At 46.8% G+C, this 22101-nt stretch overlaps 1 pseudogene; it reads right to left on the bottom strand.

The window, feature by feature from the left end:
- Positions 1-17698: 17698 nt before the first annotated feature.
- On the bottom strand, positions 17699-18424 carry LOC136648286 (heterogeneous nuclear ribonucleoprotein D-like pseudogene; annotated as a pseudogene).
- Between the last annotated feature and the right edge of the window lie 3677 nt (positions 18425-22101).

Here is a 22101-nt window from a genome sequence, read left to right as displayed (position 1 = left end):
AGTCCACAGTTGGTGCCAGAATTAGTGTGGAGGGGGCAGTCTGGAGGAGGTTCCTCCTGAGATTGCCTGTGATGGCAAAAGGCCCGGATGGTCCTAATCCCTGGGTGTTGCCGTGGTCGGATGTTCCTGAGAACTTGTGCTGGAGAGAGAGTGGAATCAGGAGGAGGGTTAAAAACAGCTGTGCAGCTACAACTAGGGCTCTCCTCACCTGCTTCCAGGTGGCCCAGAATGAGATAAAAAAAACATGCCTGCAATTTGTCGCAAAGTGAACAGGTAGCAAGCGAATGAGAATAGAGAAATGAGGCAGAGACTTGGGAGCAGCAGAGCCTTTCATGAGAGGTAAGGGACTTGGTGATGATGAATTGCCCTCAATGTCATTCTGAACTCCTCATTCCTTGGAGGAGTGAATTAAAAGAGAGGCTTCAGATACTTTGAAGCCGTTCATTCGTGCAGCCCCAGGGAGGAAGTAGTAATGCCTGACCTGTTAGGGTTGTAGGAATTGTTTCTAGAAGACCACCTATCAACATGTGGCATGCTAAGCCAAGGGTTATGCCTCCCCCCCCCCTCCACAAACACATGCAGCTGCATCTAGGCACACAATATGGAAGACTTTGGAGCATCTGTACCAACTAAGGAGAGGCCCCACCTCTTGTACACAGGAAACTCTCAGACTGCTCTGCCATCTGATTAAGTACTGTGACCCCATCTGCCCTTATGACCACAAGGGTCAGGAACCTCTTCCTTTAAATGCTAAAGCTGATTGACTTTTAATAGGCTGGGTAGAAATCACAGAGAGAGAGGCATTTGTTTCATGACCTCCAAGGGTTTCATCTTCACTGCCTTCTTTCTCAAAAGTAGCACAAAATGTCACTACATCCAGGGGTGCTCAGTAGCACTCTGCACAACCTCTCCAAGGATGCTGGTCCTGGATAAATAAACTAGGGATGGGAGCACACAACGAATTCCCGGAGGGGGGTGGACAGTCCACATCCTGCAGGATTCTTCTGAGAGAACATGTGTGTGGAGCCTGTGGCCTGCATTCTTCACTGTCCACTGGAACAAAGATTATTATTTCTTAAAAGCCTGGGCTGCCTTCCCATGGCCCTCTGCTGACCTCCTTTCCTCTTTGTGGCCAATTCCCAGCATTGACTTCCGCTGTTTCTGCATCTCCCCTTCACTGTGTTTTGTGTTGCTTTAATCTGAATGTGGCCAGTCTTCTCTGAAGCTCCCTGAGCAAGATTTCTGACCCACTGTGACGCTGCAGGGGGCAAGGCAGGCTTCACCTCTACAATCACTACCTGAACAGGTGAGAACGGGGGCTGCGAGAAGCATCAGTTGCATTCCACCAGCCTCAGAGATCTCTGAACATACACTCAGAGCTCCACTCTTGTATTAAGACTTCCCCAAACAGCTGAGTTCTGGGCAATGCTCCATGCATTGGGATTGTGTACGCACAGAGCAAACCTCCATGTTTTAAGTTCACATGAACATAACAATACTCTTATGCTGAGCCAGGCTGCTGTTCCACATAGCTGAAGATTTTCATTTTGGACTGGCAGCTACTCCAAGTTCCTGGATGGTTCTTTCCTAGCCTTGCCACCTGAGGTCTTTTTTCTGCATGCAGGGTCTGGGGTCTACCACTCAGCTGTGGCCCTTCATAGCACTGCACCCCTGCATGGAGATCCATGGTCTGCGATTCCCACAGCACTGGAAGCAGTCAGAAAGTGCCAAGATGTGTGATACTCAACATCCAAAGCAAATGCCAGGCCTGTTACAGAGCTCTTGGGAACTTGTTGGCAATTGGCAGCTTCTGTACATCTGAGCCAGCCCAATGTGAGTAACTGAAGGGGACTGACTTTTGCTGGGAGCTCAGAGGTAGGAGCTATTCATCTGGAGATTAATGATAAGACTTTGAATTTTCGAGTGCCTTCTGGGTGTGCAGTGCACTTCATGTGAATTATCTTGATGCAATCTTGACAACAACCCTGCAAGGTAAGTGTTCAGATTCCAGGTGGAGGTGTTGCTTTAAGTGCCGTCCTTTGTTGGGGGGGGGAGAGCTAGCAGCAGAAACTGGGCATGGATGGCGCAAGCTGGTATGGCACTTCTGTCTGTCAGGTCTGCTGCGTTCTAGTTGTAGCGTACATTGAAAGGTGTTGCCCACCTCTGTTTGGAAGTGCTATTCTATTGCTTTGCAACCACCTCACGCTCCCAGATGTACAGACCAGACCAAAGACCGTTGGTGACGAAAATGTCACAGAGGCACATTCTGGCACATTCTTCCTTCTCCTTTGGAGGAGGAAACTCCAAAGTAGTTTCATCAAGAAGTTTGATTCACTGCCGCTTCCATGGTTCTGGACAGTCGATATTTGCATTCATGTCACCCAGTACTCCAAGGAGTTGAAACAGAATGTCTTCCAGCATATCTCAGAAGCATATGTCAGAAGGCCAGATGTCTATGTCAGAAGGCCAGATGCAAGGGAGGGCACCAGGATGAGGTCTCTTGTTATCTGGTGTGCTCCCTGGGGCATTTGATGGGCCGCTGTGAGATACAGGAAGCTGGACTAGGTGGGCCTATGGCCTGATCCAGTGGGGTTGTTCTTATGTTCTCCCTCCCAGCCATCAGAAATGGACTTCAACACCACAGGCCAACAGCAGAGATGCCAGTATGTAAACACACACAAAAACCACATCACAGTCTAGGAGAAGATTGTCACACATTAATACCACGGAGCAGAGAGAAGCTGCCACCTGACCTCTTAGGACATGAAATCCCAAGTTTATAGGTTGTAGCATAACTTGGTCACTCAGAGCTGTCATCACTCACATGAGGCCCTTAATCAGCTTCCTTGCACTGCCGAGAGATCTATGCCAGGGCCTTTTGGCAGCACATGAGGGAAGCTCCGTTTCTTCCTTGCTGGGAAGTGCAGAGTATGGCTTCTACAAACATGAACAATCCAAACTATTTCCTGTGCAGTCAGAATCAGTCCTTGTGGGGAGGATTGCCAGGAGAAAGCCCAGCCTGGTGGGAGATGACTTGCATCCACATGCAGCAAGCACCAGCCCTTAATTTCTGATATGAGATTAGCCAGGACTTAAGCCTACTTAAGGCTGAAATTCTGTACACAATTACCTGAGAGTAAGTCCCACTTAACTGTATAGGAAGGTTCTGCAGAAATCACCGTATCTAGCCAGGTTCATCCAAATCCCAAATGCAGGTAGAAGAGAAAAGACACTCTACAGATACTCAGAGGCACCCAGTTGTCAATTTTTGTTTTAAAAAATGGTGGCAACTCAGAGTGCCTCTGATCATGTAAAGAATGCTTTTTTTCTTTGACATGCAAACTTTTTAAAAAAAACTTAATGAACCAAGTGTCTATGCTCTGAACCTGTTCAGAGTCCCTCTTCTGAAGAGGATCATCTTTTGTTTATTGATACATATTTCTTTACAATATCCTTCCTATTAGCCATCCAAGTGTACAATACGGTCTTTTTAAAAGCCATAATAAAGCAATTCCCACATATTTAAAACCAGCAAACAAGTCTCAAATCCAAGAGAACCAGCCAAGATCGAATAAAAAACAGCGACAGGACTCAACCACAAGGTCTTTCTAAACAGCAAACGGTTTGGCAAGCCTCAGAAGATAGTGAGGGTGACTGGTGGGCCTTGGGAGATGATAAGATAAGGAGCAGTCTTTCCTTTGGTCTCTCCAGCACTATCTCCACTGACAGGTGGCAGCTCTGCCTGCCAAGATCCTTTCAGCTACACCAGCTTGCACTGGTGTGCCACAAAAGATCCACAGGTGTGCCCCAGGAGTTTGAAGCACAGTGGTTGAAAATCACAGAAATACTCTTCAGGGTTCTGTTTCTCCCACTAACTTATCCCAGGGACTTTTTTTGGAAGATACAAGGTGGAGGGGGGGATGTCTCATTGGCGAAAATGCAGGATTCAGATGTTGCAAATGAATTCAATCCTCCAAGGCACCCACCACAGAGGAGCGGTGGCACAGCTGGAGGGGGGCAGAGCAGGCAGTCTGGCGGGGGCGGGCAAGTGGTCCCTCCCTTCGGAGCCATTCCCGGGCGGGGGGAGGGCAAACGGAGCCGTATAGGTTCCCAACTACTTGAGTACAAGTAGTTACTGTAACACTCTCCAAGTCAAACTCTTTTTTGGATGCAAAATGGAGTGTACCACAAGTAGTAATTCAGGACAAAGAACTCTAATCTGGCTTTCAGAACAAGTTTTAAGAAACTGTTCCAAACAGACGTGACAAGAGGAAGCACAAAAATATTTCTGCTTCAGCTGCTTTCTGATCTGTTCTTTTTACTTCTTTGTTTGGATCTTAATAGGGACTGTTTCAATATTGCAAATCTGGCCTAACACACCCCAGTCCTTTTTTGGGAGGATGATTATAACTTTAAAGGGCGAGCAGTTCTGAATCACTGCACTACAAGGCCAGATGAAGCCTTCTGGTCTAAAAATAGGCACATCAACAACATATGTTGCAAAGCACCATGTAGCCCAGGCGTTCCTATCTTGGCCTGACTCATCTCACTGAAATGGGAGACTGACCACTTCATAAGAACAGCCCCACTGGATCAGGCCATAGGCCCATCTAGTCCAGCTTCCTGTATCTCACAGCGGCCCACCAAATGCCCCAGGGAGCACACCAGATAACAAGAGACCTGCAAGGCCTCCTGGGAATTGTAGTTAAGAACATAAGAACAGCCCCACTGGATCAGGCCATAGGCCCATCTGGTCCAGCTTCCTGTATCTCACAGCGGCCCACCAAATGCCCCAGGGAGCACACCAGATAACAAGAGACCTGCAAGGCCTCCTGGGAATTGTAGTTAAGAACATAAGAACAGCCCCACTGGACCAGGCCATAGGCCCATCTAGTCCAGCTTCCTGTATCTCACAGCGGCCCACCGTGAGTCATGCTGCTGACTCACTCATTCTGTCGGGGGTGGGGGGAGCTGACTCCCAATGCTTTGGTGGGTCTGCTTTTGGGTTCTTACTGGATCTTCCATAGCCCACCCATGCATCTTATACAGCAAGAGTGATGACTCCACATCTCTGAAAAAATCACAACTCATCCCTAAGGCTAAAGCCTGTGCACTTGCTGGAGAGCCTCAGAAGAGCCTTGACAGACCAAGGCCAAAAGTCAACCTAGTCCAGTTTTGCTTGCAACCTGCAGGAGCAAGATGGTCCCCTGGAAACTCAGCTGTGATCCAGTATTTGAAGGGGGGCAGGGAAAGCTTAATGAAATCCACAATCCCTGCCCCCCAACTCTCTTCCATTTTACTCTAACAGTGGCTCCTCCTTGCCTTCTAGAATAGTATTTTCCAAACTGTGGGTGAAGACCCACTGGTAGGCCGCGACCTGATTTTTGGTGGGCCACCAAAAGGGTGATGGAAAAATCAGATAACTAATTGCCTCAAACCCCAGGCTATTCAAAAATCAGATACTGTAACTGCTAATTACGCTGCAAAGAGCTCAGTTCCTGCAGTTTGTAAGCATGTGTAAATAAAGGGAGATAAATGTTTGAGGGTCTCCAAGCTGAACATACCACGTTCCCTCTGTTACCAAAAGGGCTGTTATGTTTAGGGGAATTAGTATACTACCCTTTTTGGAACTTCAGGATCGCAGGCTGGATAACAAGATGGCGTAATGCAGAAAAATTCCCTTTAGGTTAATGAGGAGACTGAGAGAAAGATAACTTTCAATAAAAGATTATATTTTTATCACAAAAGCACACAGGTAAATGTAATGCACATGGAAAAATGATAAGTATATATTTCTAGTACTTGCATCTAGTGCACCTAGCTTATGGTGGTTGCATGTGAAAAGTATTTGGTGCATCCGAGAAGATTAGAAAAAGGGAAAGATTGTAGGGAAGGATTTTAGGGGTCCCTGATCTGCCAATCCCAGTTGCTGGGGAGTGAAGGGGAGGAAAAGAGTGGGGGGGGGGAGAGAAGGGAAAGAGTTCCAGACGCAATATAGTTACCTTTCTTGTAGAGCAGTTGGATGGGGGGGGAGGAGTCCTGGGAGGAGGACCTTCTGCCTTGGGGGGAAGAGTCAGAGAGAGAGAGCATGTGGCGAAGCCCTCTCTTAAAAAGGGTTGTTTTTTTTAATGACCTGGATGTGACCTAGAGCCGACCTGGATGTGCTTGCTTACTACACACAGTGGGGTACTTGGAGTATGTAAAACAATGAATGATCAGGAAGTCAGTTATCAGCAATGGCTGGCTTCCTGGGGGGGGGGGGAACTTACAACATGCAGTAAACCAGGAAGGCCGTTCAAATCTGCATACGGTACTTAAGCAGTGATTGAGTTAAACAATACAAAGAATAGAGACATTTAAACAATGATTTACTATGCCAGACTCCTTGACCCTAGGGGGGTTGATTGTTGTCACCATGAGCTTGTGATTTTACCTGAATTTGGCCTGTGTGAGAAGTTTAATGTGTTTGCATAAACAGTGATTGGATTAAAACAATTCACATGGAAGGGGAGGTTGTGTAATCCATGAGCTTGTAGCTTGACCAGAGTTTTTTGGAAAAGTGTGCTGGGAGGAGGGTGGCCTGCATGATGTTTTACTAACATAACCAGATATAAAATCACAACTAAGGAAAAGGGGGCTTTTCACTTAACACCTCAACCTTTCTTCATAGGGCTTATCCTCCAGCCCTCTGATCATCCTTGTCCCTCTACTCTGAACCCGCTCTTTTTTAAAAGTCTGGTAAAAGTCTTGGTGAGTTCCAATAGAGCAGGGGTGCCTAAACCCTGACCCAGGGGCTACTTGTGGCCCTCAGGGGCTCCCAATCCGGCCCACGGGAAGCCCCCAGTCTCCTGTGAGCCTCTGGAGACTTGCTGGAGCCTTTGCTGGCCCAACGTAACTGCTTCAGTGTGAGGACGACTGTTTGACCTCTCACCGGAGCTGTGGGATGAGGGTTCCCTCCACTACTTCCTGTTTCACTTCTGTGATGCAGCAGTGGCAGTGAAGGAAAGGCTGGCCTTGCTTTGTGCAAGGCCTTTTATAGGCCTTGAGCTACTGCAAGACCTTCATTCATTCATATAAGCTCCATCTTTAATAAATTCATTTATGTAAATTTATTCAAATTTTAAATATAAATTAATTCTCTTTTTTCCCGACCCCATGATACAATGTCAGAGAGATGATGTGGCCCTCCTGCCAAAATGTTTGGACACCCCTGCAGTAGAATTTTAAAAAGTGGGTCCTGGTGCTAAAAATTTTGGGAACCACTGTTCTAGAACAGTCAGTGGGGAGGGGCTGACAAAACAGCAGGAAAGTTGGGATGCCTCCATTTGAGCACTGCCATGTTTCACAGTCTATCCTCTTCTCACTCTCCCATAGGATTTTCCCGAACGCAGACTCAGGTCCCAGGATAGTCATCATATAGTCTCACCTTCCTTTGAAAGAGAGAGCTTGGACACATACAATGTCTTGTTAATAACATTAAAAACTGCATCAGCAGGCTTCAGATTTCAGTGCAGGCAGGTTTTGCATCCATACCAGTTGGCATCCTTCAGTCTTGGAAGACTATGGTGTCACGCTCTGAATGGTGGTTCTGGAACAGAGTGTCCTCTCCAGTGCGCGAAGCCTGGGTAAAGTGGGTATGGAGGATAGGCTGTTACCGATGCAGCAAATCCCCCCTCTCCACGTCGCTGAAATGGTCCAATGGAAAGGCAGAGGCCAATACGGTTGGTTCCAGCGGCGTCGCATACCAGTACTCAATGCCATACCAGTACTCAATGCAATTCATAGAGGTCAATCCTGCACACAGATCTCCTTTGCTGAATTTGACAAGTATCTAATCATGGCAAGTATATCAGTACTGACATAGTCAGGGGTCCACAAATGTTGACTGACCCTAGTGGCCCATCAGGAGTTAGTGATTTCTCTGGAACCCAGGTCCTGCTGTAAGGGATGGGGTCTTGTCCCTGACCTCCCCTGTGCTCCCAGAATGCAAACCAATGTCAGCGACCATCTTCTGTGACCCATTTCCAGGGCAAGTTTGGAACTGAGAAAGATGCTGCTTAGTGGGAAATCAAGCCCCCACCTCTGTCCTGGGCAAAGGAGGCACAGGTTGGCTAAGGGTCTGTGCTCACCAGGCACAGTAAATGCAAACCCATGGCTTTCTCTGAATCTTGAAGTGGGAGGGATCATTTCTATCCCCCTCCCCTGCATTTGCTCCTCTCCAAATCTGGCTGGCTCAGAGCACACTGCCCCCTTCAGTTTTCACTGCTTCCTTTTCATTCCTCAGAATACCAAGTCCGGCTCCTCCTGTTGCCCCTGGGTGAGGACCTTTGGGGTCTGGTGGAGGAGACTGAACTGACGGGAAAGTCCAAGGCTTACATTCTCAGGCCCCCTCAGTTTAAACATGAGCATCTTTATCAAATCCCATGCTAGAAGCAAGTGTGTTGGGGGGGGGGGGTTATCTCCATGTTGTCAGTGTGAGTGTGTGATCACAGCTTGCTCACAGCCTGTGAGGTTTCTTTTAAAGGCAGTAAACAAGAGGAATCCTTTATGAGCATCCATGAATGTCTCTTTCCTCGAAAAACCTCTTGGCAGTCAGTTCACTCCAATGATGGTTGTAAAATGAAGTTTAAAAACTGAGCTCCCAGACAGGGTGTGCAAACAGCCGAAGACCAGCTTCAGAAAGTTCTGCAGTGTGAAGACCATGCAGGTGTCTTTGTGAGGAATATTGTGGGGCATCCTCTGGCTTCCAGTTGCAGAACATGTTCTGTGACGCTTCATATTCTCTGAACCAGTGATTTTCAGTATTTTTCTTTCTCATGGCACACTGACCTCTCTGGACTTCTCTATAGTCTTTGCCTCTTGTGATGCCACTTCTGGTTTCTGGGAGACTCTTCTGGGTTCTGCCAGTGGAGAAGGAGGGACAATTTGTTACTACAGGCAGTTGACCTCAAAACAGAGCCGCAGAACCCAGATTTTCTTCAGTTATTTTCAACTGTTGGAGGAATATCTTAAACTGGTTTCCTCTTTAGGGGGGAAGCAGAGTAGCTTCAGCAGCAGACCCCCCCCCCTTTCTGGGAATCAACCCCAGGGAGCCTCCCACACCCGGCTGACTGCTAATCAATAAAGACAAAACGGCAATGCCTGGTTTAAGTTGCAAAGGAGATTCATTTACTCACAGTTCATTAGAAGTATGGTTACAGCATCTGATTGAGATCAGAGGTACACTAACTTAAAAGACAACAAGGCCCTGAAGCTGCCTTGTCCTGCATGTGCCATGTGGTCAAGATGGCATCACCAGCAGAGCCCTGCTGTGACCCATCTTGTCTGGTCAGTGTTTGGTGAGGAGGAGAGGGCGTGCTCGGAGAAGAAGGGATAGTTATTGTGTCTGGGCCACGTCCCCACATAGGTCATCCAAAGGGGACAGGTCAAAGTGTAGGGTCACTGGGCTATGGCTTAACCCTTTCAATGGACAGTATCCTGCCACCTGTGGAAGCAGACGGAGTTGCACCAACTCCAACATCAACCACTGTTCTCCACTCCTGTGGCACATCTGTGGACCTGTCATGGCACACCAGTGTGTTGCAGCACACCAGTTGAAAATTGCTGTTCTGGACTATATGGGTGAATTCACCTGGGTGCATTTTTGATGAACAGAATAACAAGCCACAAGACATGCTGGGACTTTGCTATGTTCTCTGTGCCTGTCTCCTCCAAGGAGGGTGAGAGAGGGATCTGATTCTGGAATTTCTCTTGCTCCCTTCATGTCAGGGGTGGAGGGGAAGCCAAGGGGACTGGACTTTTTTCTCCAACAGATCTTTTCTGCATCTGGTGTTATCTGGGTGTGTAAACACGGTGTGTGTGCAACCTAGTGAGAGCAAGTTGCAATTCAGAACAAAAGACCTTTGTTGCAGTTAACGTTTCCTGGAGGTAAGACTTTTGTATCAGTCTGATAGTAAAAGATGCTTCCTCCCCAAGGTCAGGGCTCGCTCTTGCCTAATTTCTGGGCAACTGGTGTTCCTTGGCATCCTCCCTCTATGGAGGGTCCATTGACTGTGATAGACCTCAACTTCTATGCACTTGTCTCATCCCTTTTAACACCATCTGAGTTAGTGGCCATCATCATCATCACACCTTGTTGTTGCAGAAGGCACTCTCTGTCCTGCCCCTTGGGACAGGAGAATGCACAGAGATCTCTGCACGTGCAAGTCTCCGACGGTTGTTCACAGCAAAAATCATCTGGGGAGGAAGAGAAGTGGAGCGGTCTGTGGACCTGTGTGCTCTCTCTGTCTCTCTCTCTCTCACACACACACACACACACTCTCTCTCTCTCCTAGAGACATTGAGGACCTCTGTCCATGCAACACACCCAGCTTTGGTCAGAGTTCCCCTTTCACTCCAGGCTAGAAAACCCTCTGCAGACGTGCCTGTCTCTGTATCTCAAGCAGCTGGGGGGGAGGGGTGTGTGTGCCCATGGCCATGAAGCACTGGCAGCCAGACTCCCAGTATGTGAGAGGTGTTGGACATGCACAGGAGGCCTTGGACTGTCCCCTTTTCAGGAAACGGCATGTGTTTCAGCTGTCACAACATTTCCCCTGCCAGACGACACACTGAAGCCAACTGCCAGGCCCTCCAGTGGAGCCCTTGCTTGTAACATTTGCTTTCTCTGGATATCTGCCTGCCACCCCTTCCACACAACACCTGGTGATAGTCTTGGCAGCCAAGGGGTGGTGAAATAAAAAGAGCGGAAGAAGAATTATTTTAAAATTAAAAAAAAAGAAAGCCCTACTTCCTACACAACCTGACTGAGGAAACAGAACACTCTGATTAACCTAATCAGAGATCGTGACAGATGCTTATTGGCTTGTTCGGTTTTAAATCAATTGTCACATTATGCATGTTGGGGGGAAATGGGGAGAGAGAGAGAAGATTTGTTTCCCTCCAAATATTATTGCAAATCAGGATCACCTGTTTAAGCTCTTTTTTTTCTTTTTTAAAATTTTTTATTATTTTCCAAAATAAAAACAAACAACAAATATGAACAAACACATAACAAACACAAACTCAATACACAACACACACAAAAAACAAATACAGAAACACACCATTGGAGGGTGCAAGCAATCATATATCAATATATCTAATCAATCAATACATATCTTCTAATCTTGTTTCTCTTCTAGTTTAGCCTCTTAATATCATTTATCTATCATATCATATCCTGTATAATATATCATGTATACAATATATTCATCTAAATGCCCCATCTTACACATCTACAACTTCATTTTCAACCAAGCATAAAATGGTCTCCATTGCTCTGTCTGTGTTGGTTTGTGCTATTGATCCAAAATCTCTGTAAGCCTATCCATTTCCGCCACATTCATTATTTTCTCTATTAATTCATCTTTCATTGGAATTTTAATATCTTTCCAGTATCTAACATATAAAATCCTTGCAGTAGTTAATATCTCAAACCTCCTGATTTTAGAAATGGGCTATATCAATCAATAATACCTTTATTGGCATATAAAAGGGTAAACAAAATTACAACAGTCTCTAAAAGAATAAACATTATGGGGAGGGGAGATGGGAAATGATTCAAGAGAAGAGAGAAAAAAAGAAGGGAGTTCAGGAAGGGGGGATATTTTAATAATTTGGGATAGAAAACTGGCAACTGCTATGGTAATGTTTGCCTGATTATCACTTAACAAAACAAAAAAGGATCAATAAATGGGCCAGTAGGATGCCGTAAAAAGGGATCCAAATACAGCTTTCTGAGTGAACAATGCGCTGGACAATGGATTAGGATATGCTCAAGTGTGTCCGGTTTGAGATGACAGAAGGAGCATAATCTGCAGTTCCGAGGAATGCGGGATAATCTGCCAAGATGATACGAGGAGGGGAAAATATTAAAACACGCGAGCATAAAAGCCCTTCTAAGGGAGGAATTTATTAGAGCAGGGGTGCTCAAACTTTCAACTTTAGGGATGCTGGACCTTTAACAAGTGTATAGAAGAGAGAATTTCAGCAGGTGTAGCTTGTCATCTGTGGGATGACAAGTTGCACCTGCTGCAATTCTCTCTTCTATACACTTGTTAAAGGTCCAGCATCCCTAAAGTTGAAAGTTTGAGCACCCCTGTATTAGAGTATCAAAATATTTAGAGGGCTGACCTAGTAAAGGGGCAGAAACCAAAAGAAAGAGGGGAACATACTGGGTTAAGATCAGCAGAAAGAGAGGTAAATTCAGCTTCCCAGAGCCTGGTTTGGATTAGCTTATAGGTGCTGTTAATGTCGAGGCCCGCTAAAGATTCCAAAGGAAGATCTAAGGAGTTCAATTTGGAATCGATTTTATGAAACCAGCTAGACAAAAAGGGGTCTCTTAACAGGTCATTAAGAAGGGAATCAGATGGAAGGGACAGATGGAGTCAGAGCCAGAATTTAAGTGTTATAGCCCATGCTATGGTTGAGGGGAGGTGGACTCCCAACTCAAGAGTCAGCGTTGCTAACCGGATAGAGTTTGGGACTCCGAGAATCCTCCTAAAAAAAACGGCCACAACTCGGTCCAGAGTGCTGTTGGCTACCGTAACCCATATGGGGACGCCATATAATAGTTGGGCCAATGGGCTATGTCAGATACAAGGGAGGGTCCCAGGATGCAGGTCTCTTGTTATCAGGTGTGCTCCCTGGGGCATTTGGTGGGGCCGCTGTGAGATACAGGAAGCTGGACTAGATGGGCTTATGGCCTGATCCAGTGGGGCTGTTCTTATGTTCTTATCATAGTAACTAAATACACATCATTTTCTTTATCTATAATATCTAAGGTAATATTAAGCAAAATTAACTCTGGTTATCGTAAATCCAATGATCTCTTGTATTGGATTCCTTACCATTTCCCAATATACTTGCATTTTTTTAACATGTCCACCGCATGTGATAAAACATCCCTTCTACACATTTACACTTCCAACAATTTTTTGATATGTTCTGATTCATTTTTACCAGTTTTACTGGTACCATCTATAAAACATTTTATGTACATTTTCTTTAAAATTTGTTGCTCTAGTAAATTTTATATTATACAGTATTTCCAAATCTATTCCCATTGTTCTAATGTAATATTATGACCTATCCATATTTAACTTTTACAATTGAAGGAAGACTTTCTTTCATTTTTGAGGTGAATTTAAGCCATTTATGTTGACAGAGTAAATACTCCATCCTCCCTTAACCATCATGTTTCTTTTTACTATTCACTTTCTCTTTTTTTTCTTCTTCTTGTTGCTATCGGTGAATGCCTCCTTGCCCCTCTAGTTTCTTCCTTTTCTGATTCCTCAGTTATCTCTGAATCATCTGATTTCTTTTCTTCCAACTCCATTTCTACAATCTCTAGCTCTTTTCTTCTCAGTTCCTCTTCCTCAGTTTCTTCATTTCTCATCTCATCTTTCATCACTGTACTCAAAAAATTTTCTACTTTCATTGTTGAATTTATATTATATCTCTGTGACTGGAATTGAAAAAACATACCTTCCGGGAGAAGCCATCTATATGGTATTTGCTTTCCTGTTAAGAATTTTGCTAGCTCTTCATATTCTTTTCTCTCCTTTCGCACTCTCCATGGGACATGTCTCAGAATTTTCACTTTGCTACCCTTCACCATCCATTCCTTTTCCTGTGTGATCTTCAATATTTTATCTCTGTAAAAAGTTCTGACAAATTTCACATGGATTTCTCTTGGTAGTTCATGTTTTCTTAGATAAAAAGTGCTCACTCTTCTTGCTGAATCCAGATCCATGCATATTTCCTCTGTTGGCGTGTCGATCCACTCTGATATTAAATGACCAATCAGATGTCGTGTATCTTCCCCTTTCTGTTCTGGTACATTTTGTATTTTCACCACTTGAGCTGCACTCTCCATCTGAATTTCCATTAAATTTGACTCTCCATCATATTGGTTCTGTTCTATCTCCAGTATTCTAGATTGATCTTTTGTTGTCTTTTCTTCTAATTTTCTAATCTTTTGTGTATTATCTACTTGGCCTTTAACAGCTTTCAGTTGCACACTGAGATCATTTAGTTGTGTAGTTAAAACTTTCAGACTATCTTGAACCTGCAGAAATTGATTTGTCTGCTGCTGTCCCATCGCCACTAATTTTTCTATATTATCTTGTATTGTCTGCTTCCAATCTTTCCCTTTCAGTTCCTCTTTTGTTAGTTTTCCCAAGCTTGACTCCAGGGCGGGAGAGCCCCTAACTTTCGCTCCTTTTCCTGTCATCCTTTTTCTTCCTTCTTATGTCTTCTTTCCTGTAAAACTCAAATATCTGTTATCGCATATATCACCAGCAGTTACCCTGATACGCAGAGGCAGAGACGGCCTCTTCAAGATTCTCCCCAAGATTGGATGTCCACCCAGGCTCCTCAGCATCATCAGATCTTTCCACAAGGACATGAAGGGCACTGTTGTCTTCGATGGCTCCACATCAGACCCTTTTGACATCCGAAGCGGAGTGAAGCAGGGCTGTGTTCTTGCACCAACCTTGTTTGGGATTTTCTTCGCTGTCCTGCTGAAGCAGGCCTTTGGAACTGCAACAGAAGGCATCTATCTCCGGACCAGATCAGACGGAAAGCTCTTCAACCTCTCCAGACTGAGAGCAAAATCCAAAGTCCAGCTGAAATGTCTGCGTGACTTCCTCTTTGCCGACGATGCAGCTGTCACTACCCACTCTGCCAAAGATCTCCAGCAGCTCATGGATCGTTTTAGCAAGGCCTGCCAAGATTTTGGACTGACAATCAGCCTGAAGAAAACACAGGTCATGGTTCAGGATGTGGACTCACCTCCCTGCATTACAATCTCTGAGCATGAACTGGAGGTTGTCCATGACTTTGTGTACCTTGGCTCAACGATCTCCGACACTCATTCTCTCGATACCGAGCTAAACAAGCGCATCGGTAAAGCAGCTACCACGTTTTCCAGACTCACAAAGAGAGTCTGGTCCAACAAGAAGCTGACGGAACATACCAAGATCCAGGTCTACAGAGCTTGCGTCCTGAGTACACTTCTGTACTGCAGCGAGTCATGGACTCTTCACTCACAACAGGAGAGGAAACTGAGCGCTTTCCACATGCGCTGCCTCCGACGCATCCTCGGCATCACCTGGCAGGACAAAGTTCCAAACAACACAGTCCTGGAACGTGCTGGAATCCCTAGCATGTATTCACTGCTGAAACAGAGACGCCTGCGTTGGCTTGGTCATGTCGTGAGAATGGATGATGGCCGGATCCCAAAGGATCTCCTCTATGGAGAACTCGTGCAAGGAAAGCGCCCTACAGGCAGACCACAGCTGCGATACAAGGACATCTGCAAGAGGGATCTGAAGGCCTTAGGGATGGACCTCAACAAGTGGGAAACCCTGGCCTCTGAGCGGCCCGCTTGGAGGCAGGCTGTGCAGCATGGCCTTTCCCAGTTTGAAGAGACACTTTGCCAACAGTCTGAGGCTAAGAGGCAAAGAAGGAAGGCCCATAGTCAGGGAGACAGACCAGGGACAGACTGCACTTGCTCCCGGTGTGGAAGGGATTGTTACTCCCGGATTGGCCTTTTCAGCCACACTAGACGCTGTGCCAGAACCACCTTTCAGAGCGCGATACCATAGTCTTTCGAGACTGAAGGTTGCCAATACAATACCCTGATATCACATCACATCATCAAGAAATCAACTGTTCACCCATAAAAACCAACACAAGGAAATTTTAAGTCAAATAAACCTTTGCCTTGCAATATTTTTAACACCACTAGATGTCCTCAGTGTATTGTCCTCCTTACTTCATTTTTCAAGTTCTGTTCTTATCCTTGCAATGTCTTTTTAACTCTACTAGATGTTCCCGATGTTCTATTCTTCTTATTCTGTTGTTTTGATTCTATTGCTTACCTTTGTTGCCATATCAACCACATTCCTTTCCAAGAGATAGTGAGAGGAATTCAACACAATAAACCATATTTGCAAAACAAAGAAATGCAGATCTCCAGCCCTCTCCACAGGCACTCCAAGATCTCCACAGGAAAACAAAACTGAGTTCCAAAGCAGAGTTTATATTCCAAAATGATTAATTTGTAATCCAACGAGTTTTAGATTTGTAAGGTTAGAGTTATGCTCTCATATTTCCACAACAAGCTCAGCAGGTCTCCTCCAAAGCTTCTTCTCACACAAGCAAATAAGTGAACTGAGAAAACCTCCCCCCTCTTTCCTCTTCCCAAAGGGGGGAAATCTGCCCCTCCTTCTTCTTCCCTAGGGCAAAAGCTTAATCGGACAGTCAATTAATCAATCAATGCCAGACACACCCAGCAGAATAACACTCACTCAGTTGTTCCAATGTCTTTCCCTGCCTGGGGCCTTCAGCTTAGTTTCAAGATGAATCCTCACCAACACCAACATTGATGGCTGGGTTCCCTTGGAGAAAAACAGCCCCTGGCTGGACCCTTCTCTGAAACCATACTCCATCTGTAGGATCGACTCTGTCCTGATCACAGATCCTTGGATCTCCTCAGACCCACGGTTTTTTGGGAGGAAATAGCATGCTTTCCCAAGAGCTTTCAAGAGCTCAGAAAAACACAGCCATTCAATTGCCTCTGGCCCCCCTCCCCTCCCCCGTTTAAGCTCTTCAGCAGCAGTTTCAGTTGTCTACTTATCACTACTGCCACTACTGCTACTGCCACTTATCACTACTGCCACTACTGCTACTGTGGAACTCACTGCCACAAGATGTGGTGATGGTTACTCACAGATGACTTCATTCCCTACTCATGGACTTCTCGGGGCATCTGACTGCATTGGCTGGAATCAGAAAAAGAACAAGTGGTGTAATTTCCGGAGGATGGTCACTGACTCCAGCACAAAGAGCACCACCTACAGGCGAGTTGCTCTCAGCCTGAACAGAGATGCCCATTCTAGCTTTCTACCCACAGGCAGAAAGAGAGAGACCATGTGGCATCCTAGAGAGCAAGTCAGGCTTGACTGAGTCAGAGATCAAAATCCTTGATCAGTTAGGAAGCTTCCGGAGTGACTCTGAGGACTGCATTATGTCTCAGGAGGGCATTGCAAGGACTCAGTGGGCTGATGCCTTGAGAAAGTTGTAGGCAGGAGGGGACTCAAGTACAGCTGCATCTCCATGTATTGTGGCATGTGCATGGACAGGGCTTGGTTGTTTTCTCCAGAAAGCAGGCCTCAGAGAAGAAGTCATCTTATTTGAGACTGTGTAAGCACAAGAACCAGACTGGCATTGTAGCACAGATGACAAGAGCACAAAAAAGCAAGAACCAGTAAAAAAAAATGACGCGGCCACATCTGTTGTACGCATCAAACCTTCTACCAAAGAATTTCCTGCCACCCTGGACAGTCTTCCAGTCAGCCCTGATGTTCTGCAAGAGGACTTCGCAATAATCACCACCGGACGGCACTCTCTGGCACATGCCTTGTGCCAGTGGTGTAGCTAGAGGGGGTGCAAAGCACAAAGTTTTGCAGGTGCCTGAATGCGCCGTGCCAGCAGCCCCTCCCCTGGGAGCCATTCTGGGAGGTGGGAGCAAAACGGAGGTGTATGCCTGCAGCATGGGACCCCCAAAGACAGACATGGTCAGGGTGACACCCACCCTGCAGCAATCCCATGGTTTCTCCCCCCAAGTATTTCTTTAGCAGGGTTGGTGGTTGTTCTAGTGAGTAGCACGTGTCTTTGCGCCCATACTTTGCCTTCCACTGGAGCCATAACTGGGGCAGTGGTGCCCAGAATAATCACAGCCACTGTAGCTGCTGTAACAACTGCTGTAATTCCCATATCCTTGATCATACTAGTTGTCATAGTCCTGCTTCCAGCTTTGGCCTTGACCCTGCCACATGCTCTGGACCCACGTCGCCCACCTGATGAAGCACTTCTGCCTCCTTTCCATTGCTGCCACCCCTGCCTATCTCTGTCTTTGGGCTGACACTTGGCAGAACCAATTGGATGGTATCTGCCTTCCAACACTTTAAAAAAACAAAACTGGTTCTTCCTCCATGTATGTGATGAAACAGAAACCTCCGTGTTCACTTGTGTGTCTATGGGAAACTCAAATGTCTTCCATCGCTCTATGATCACCAAAGTATTCCTTGAGTTGTTCTCCAGGCACATCCAGAGCCAGTCCACCAACAGTCACATCTCTGGGTGACACTTTCCCCTTCAGAGCTTTTGCCCTTTTAGAACCCAATAGCTACCACCCAACTTGTGTTCTTTCCATTTCCATTTTCAATGCTGGCAGCATCTGTGTGAAGCGCACAAACCCAGAGCTTCCAGGCCTTCCCACAATAGGATCCCCCGGAGTTGTGCAGTCCATCACCTTTCCAAACCGAGGTGCGTGTTCTGGTAAGGTTTTCCTGCTCGTATCCCAGCTCAGCACTCCCCAAAATATTTAATCAGAGGTTCAGTTGCTTTCAGTGGAACTGCTTCTTTCTTCCAAGCGAATAAGAATGGGCTGCTGTGGTCGAGGGCAGTTTGCTGAGAGAAAGAAAGCCATGCATTTGATTTATGAGCCAAGATTCTAGAGTGGATAATACAGAGGAAAAGGAATGGCTTTGCTCCAATGTGTTCATTTCCTCAGAAGCAAATGCCCCATGTATCCTTGTGAAGCACAGTTCGCTGCATGGATGCTCCTGGCAAGAAGTCAGCATGGCTGGCACAGAACTCTACTCCGCTGCCCAGAAAGCTGAATGCTCAGTTGTTTATATATTCTGTGGGATGCAGATGGTTTCCTTCTAGAAAACCACACTTCTTGGGGGGAGGTCACATCTTTCCAGCACCCAAATGCACAATGTATTTTTGCCAGGAAAGTGTAATTATTTTTCCATCTAAAAGGAATGTTGCAATTTGCCTTGTAGAATGTGACTGTGTGTCACAGGCACCTATTGGGCAGCGTTTGCGTAATCAACAAATGGCTCAGGTCTTCCCCATCTGCCCACTGCAAAAAAAGGATGCCAGTCTGCCTCCAGCATGGGCAGAGGAGAGCAGGGAGAGCAAAAGCGGGTGATTATAAGTTTGCTGTTACAATGGGCTGTGTGGACAAAGAGTATCCAAGCTCCTGGCTATCCAAGCACTGGCTGATGCTCAGAGAGATCTTTGCCTGCTGCACCCTCTCCTGGAAAAGGAGGGTTTTGCCACTGGCATATGTATTTATATATGTTGAATGCTACTTCAGCCAGTCCAAAATGCTAAACAAATACTAGCTGGTGATATGACACCACCGCACAAAGAGTAAGAAGCAAAGGAAAGAAGGGAGAGAATGTCTAAAAGCAACTGAGTACAAAAGCCCAGTGTGTTTCAGCATCTTAACATAAGAACAGCCCTGCTGGATCAGGCCATAGGCCCATCTAGTCCAGCTTCCTGTATCTCACAACGGCCCACCAAATGCCCCAGGGAGCACACCTGATAACAAGAGACCTGCAAGGCATCCTGGGAATTGTAGTTAAGAACATAAGAACAGCCCCACTGGATCAGGCCATAGGCCCATCTAGTCCCGCTTCCTGTATCTCACAGCAGCCCACCAAATGCCCCAGGGAGCATGAGAACATAAGAGCAGCCCCACTGGATCAGGCCATAGGCCCATCTAGTCCCGCTTCCTGTATCTCACAGCGGCCCACCAAATGCCCCAGGGAGCACACCAGATAACAAGAGACCTCATCCTGGTGCCCTCCCTTGCATCTGGCATTCTGACATAGCCCATATCTTGCCTCCTTTGAGGGTACTTTCTGCAGCAGTGGCTGCTTCTGTGTATGGACAGCCAGCAATTTCAATTCTGAAATTGCCAGGCTGCCTTTCTTGGCTAATGAGGCTAGCACCCACAAGGATGGCTTTCTCAGGTTGCCTCTCCCGTGTGTTAAATGCCTGAGATCCACAGAAATGGCTCCCTTCTGGCATGCAGAATAATGAACAGGGTTGGAGTTGAACAAGCAAGGAGTGTTTGGGAAGGAAGGGGCTCCTTTGGATGGGTTGAAATTCTGCCCAGTGGCAGATTGTGTGAATCAGGCAGAGGAAGAGGGTAGCAGAAGTAGACAAACACTCTCGATTTCTATTCAGACTCACCAAGAACTGCACAAACGCCTCACATTGAAGGACTTCTGTTTCAAAATAAGAACACAGTCCCATAGATGCAGCCAAACCAAACCACAAAGGATTTGCACTAAGAAATTGGTCTCCAAAACAAAATGGAAACACATGCGATGGGCGAGGTTCCCCTCCCCGTCAAAATGGGGTGTTTCAGATACAAGTGTTGGTTCAAGCAGCCAGGAGCCCTGGCCCACTCACTCATCCCACCCCATACTAAACTGAAGTCAGTATCAGTGAGTGGACGGTCCAGCCCTCTTTCCCATCCCCATGGGACTATGACTTCAGGATGAGTTTCCAGGCCATCAGCCCTACCAATGACAGCGGAGAGCCAAGAGTCAGGGCTGTGACTGGGAACTGGGAAGCAAACGTCATGTTCCGCTTCTGGGTGTATAAGCCACCAGCTGCTCCAGTTTGGATCTCTTCTCCACTGCTTCCATCCTCACTGGCATCTTCTAGGAGGGCTGGAGTCAGAGGATGGCCCCATGTGCCAAGGATCCTTGGGGGGAGGGTCCAAGGCCAGCATCTGACCATCCAAGCCAGAAGCCTCTCTTGACCAAATGGCCCCATTGCAGCCTCCTCTGTCAGTGCCCATAGAGAGGAGGGCTGAGAAAGTTTGCTCTTGCCACTGCCTGTGGCAGAAAACACACACAACAGCATGAGGGACTCCCCCCAACTCAGGGAGATTCATCCCAGGAGAAAGGGACAGTAGAGGATACCTTACTGAGGACAAGCTTCTGGAAAGCGGTGGGGCACTCAGCGTGTGGTTGGTCTGTGGAACTCTTTGCCACAGGATGTGGTGACAGCATCTGGCCTGGACGCCTTTAAAAGGGGATTAGACAAGTTTCTGGAGGAAAAATCCATTACGGGTTACAAGCCATGATGTGTATGTGCAACCTCCTGATTTTAGAAATGGGCTATGTCAGATGCAAGGGAGGGCACCAGGATGCGGTCTCTTGTTATCAGGTGTGCTCCCTGGGGCATTTGGTGGGGCCGCTGTGAGATACAGGAAGCTGGACTAGATGGGCCTATGGCCTGATCCAGTGGGGCTGTTCTTATGAGGCTTCTGTGGCACGCCACCTCCCTGGACATTTGCAAGCACATGTGCCTGCCAGCTCCTCCCCACCCCACAATGCCTGGCAACAGGTGGAGGTGGAGCTCACTCTGTCACAAGGTGGTGGTGCAGTTGACTCCTGCCAGCTGCTGCTGAGCTGCTCCCACAGCTGCCTGGCAGGTCTCCTCTCCTCCTCATGGTGCCCCAAATGCCTGGCTGGTCTGCTGAGGCTGGGAGGAGCAGCAGCAGCAGCCCCTAGCCACCAGTCTTACTGGGGTGAAGCCAGTATGAGTGTGGGCCCGAGCCCTGCCCTGGGCAAGAGTCCCCACAAACCTGTGCCTGGCCCTGCATCTCACAGCAAGGCACTTCTGCCTTTGGGAAACCTACCTCCAAACGCAGCCACTATGACTCGGAAGTATGTGCCACACCTCTCTTCCTAGCCATGTAGCATGCCAGCTTCCTTGCTAATTATGCCCTTCCCCTGGGAGTTGTTGTCATTATCATTATTATTTAATATGTTTAATAATAAATATATATATGTATACTGCTTTTCAACAAAAAAGTTCACAAAGTGGTTTACAGAGAAAATCAAACAGCTGATGGCTCCCGGTCCCAAAAGGGCTCACAATCTAAAAAGATGCCAAAGAACCCCAGCAGGCAGCCACTAGAACAGACAGTGCTGGGGTGTGGAGGGCCAGTTTACTCTCTCCCTGCTAAAAGAGGAGCACCCACTTGAAAAAGTGCCTCTTACCCAGTTAGCAGGGGAGTTCCACTCCCAGGTTTCTTTGCAACCCACAAGCACCAGAGGACCTACAGCTGACGACGACAACAACAACAACAATAACAATAATAATAATAATAAAGGGGCAGGAGGTCTGGTCTAGAGGGTAGAGCCTCCGTCTGCCTGAAGATAACATCCACAAGGTCGC

Source organism: Tiliqua scincoides, chromosome 1, assembly GCF_035046505.1.
Source record: "Tiliqua scincoides isolate rTilSci1 chromosome 1, rTilSci1.hap2, whole genome shotgun sequence".
In the NCBI taxonomy this organism is placed as follows: domain Eukaryota; kingdom Metazoa; phylum Chordata; class Lepidosauria; order Squamata; family Scincidae; genus Tiliqua; species Tiliqua scincoides.
This window is presented reverse-complemented; position numbering and strand designations above follow the sequence as displayed.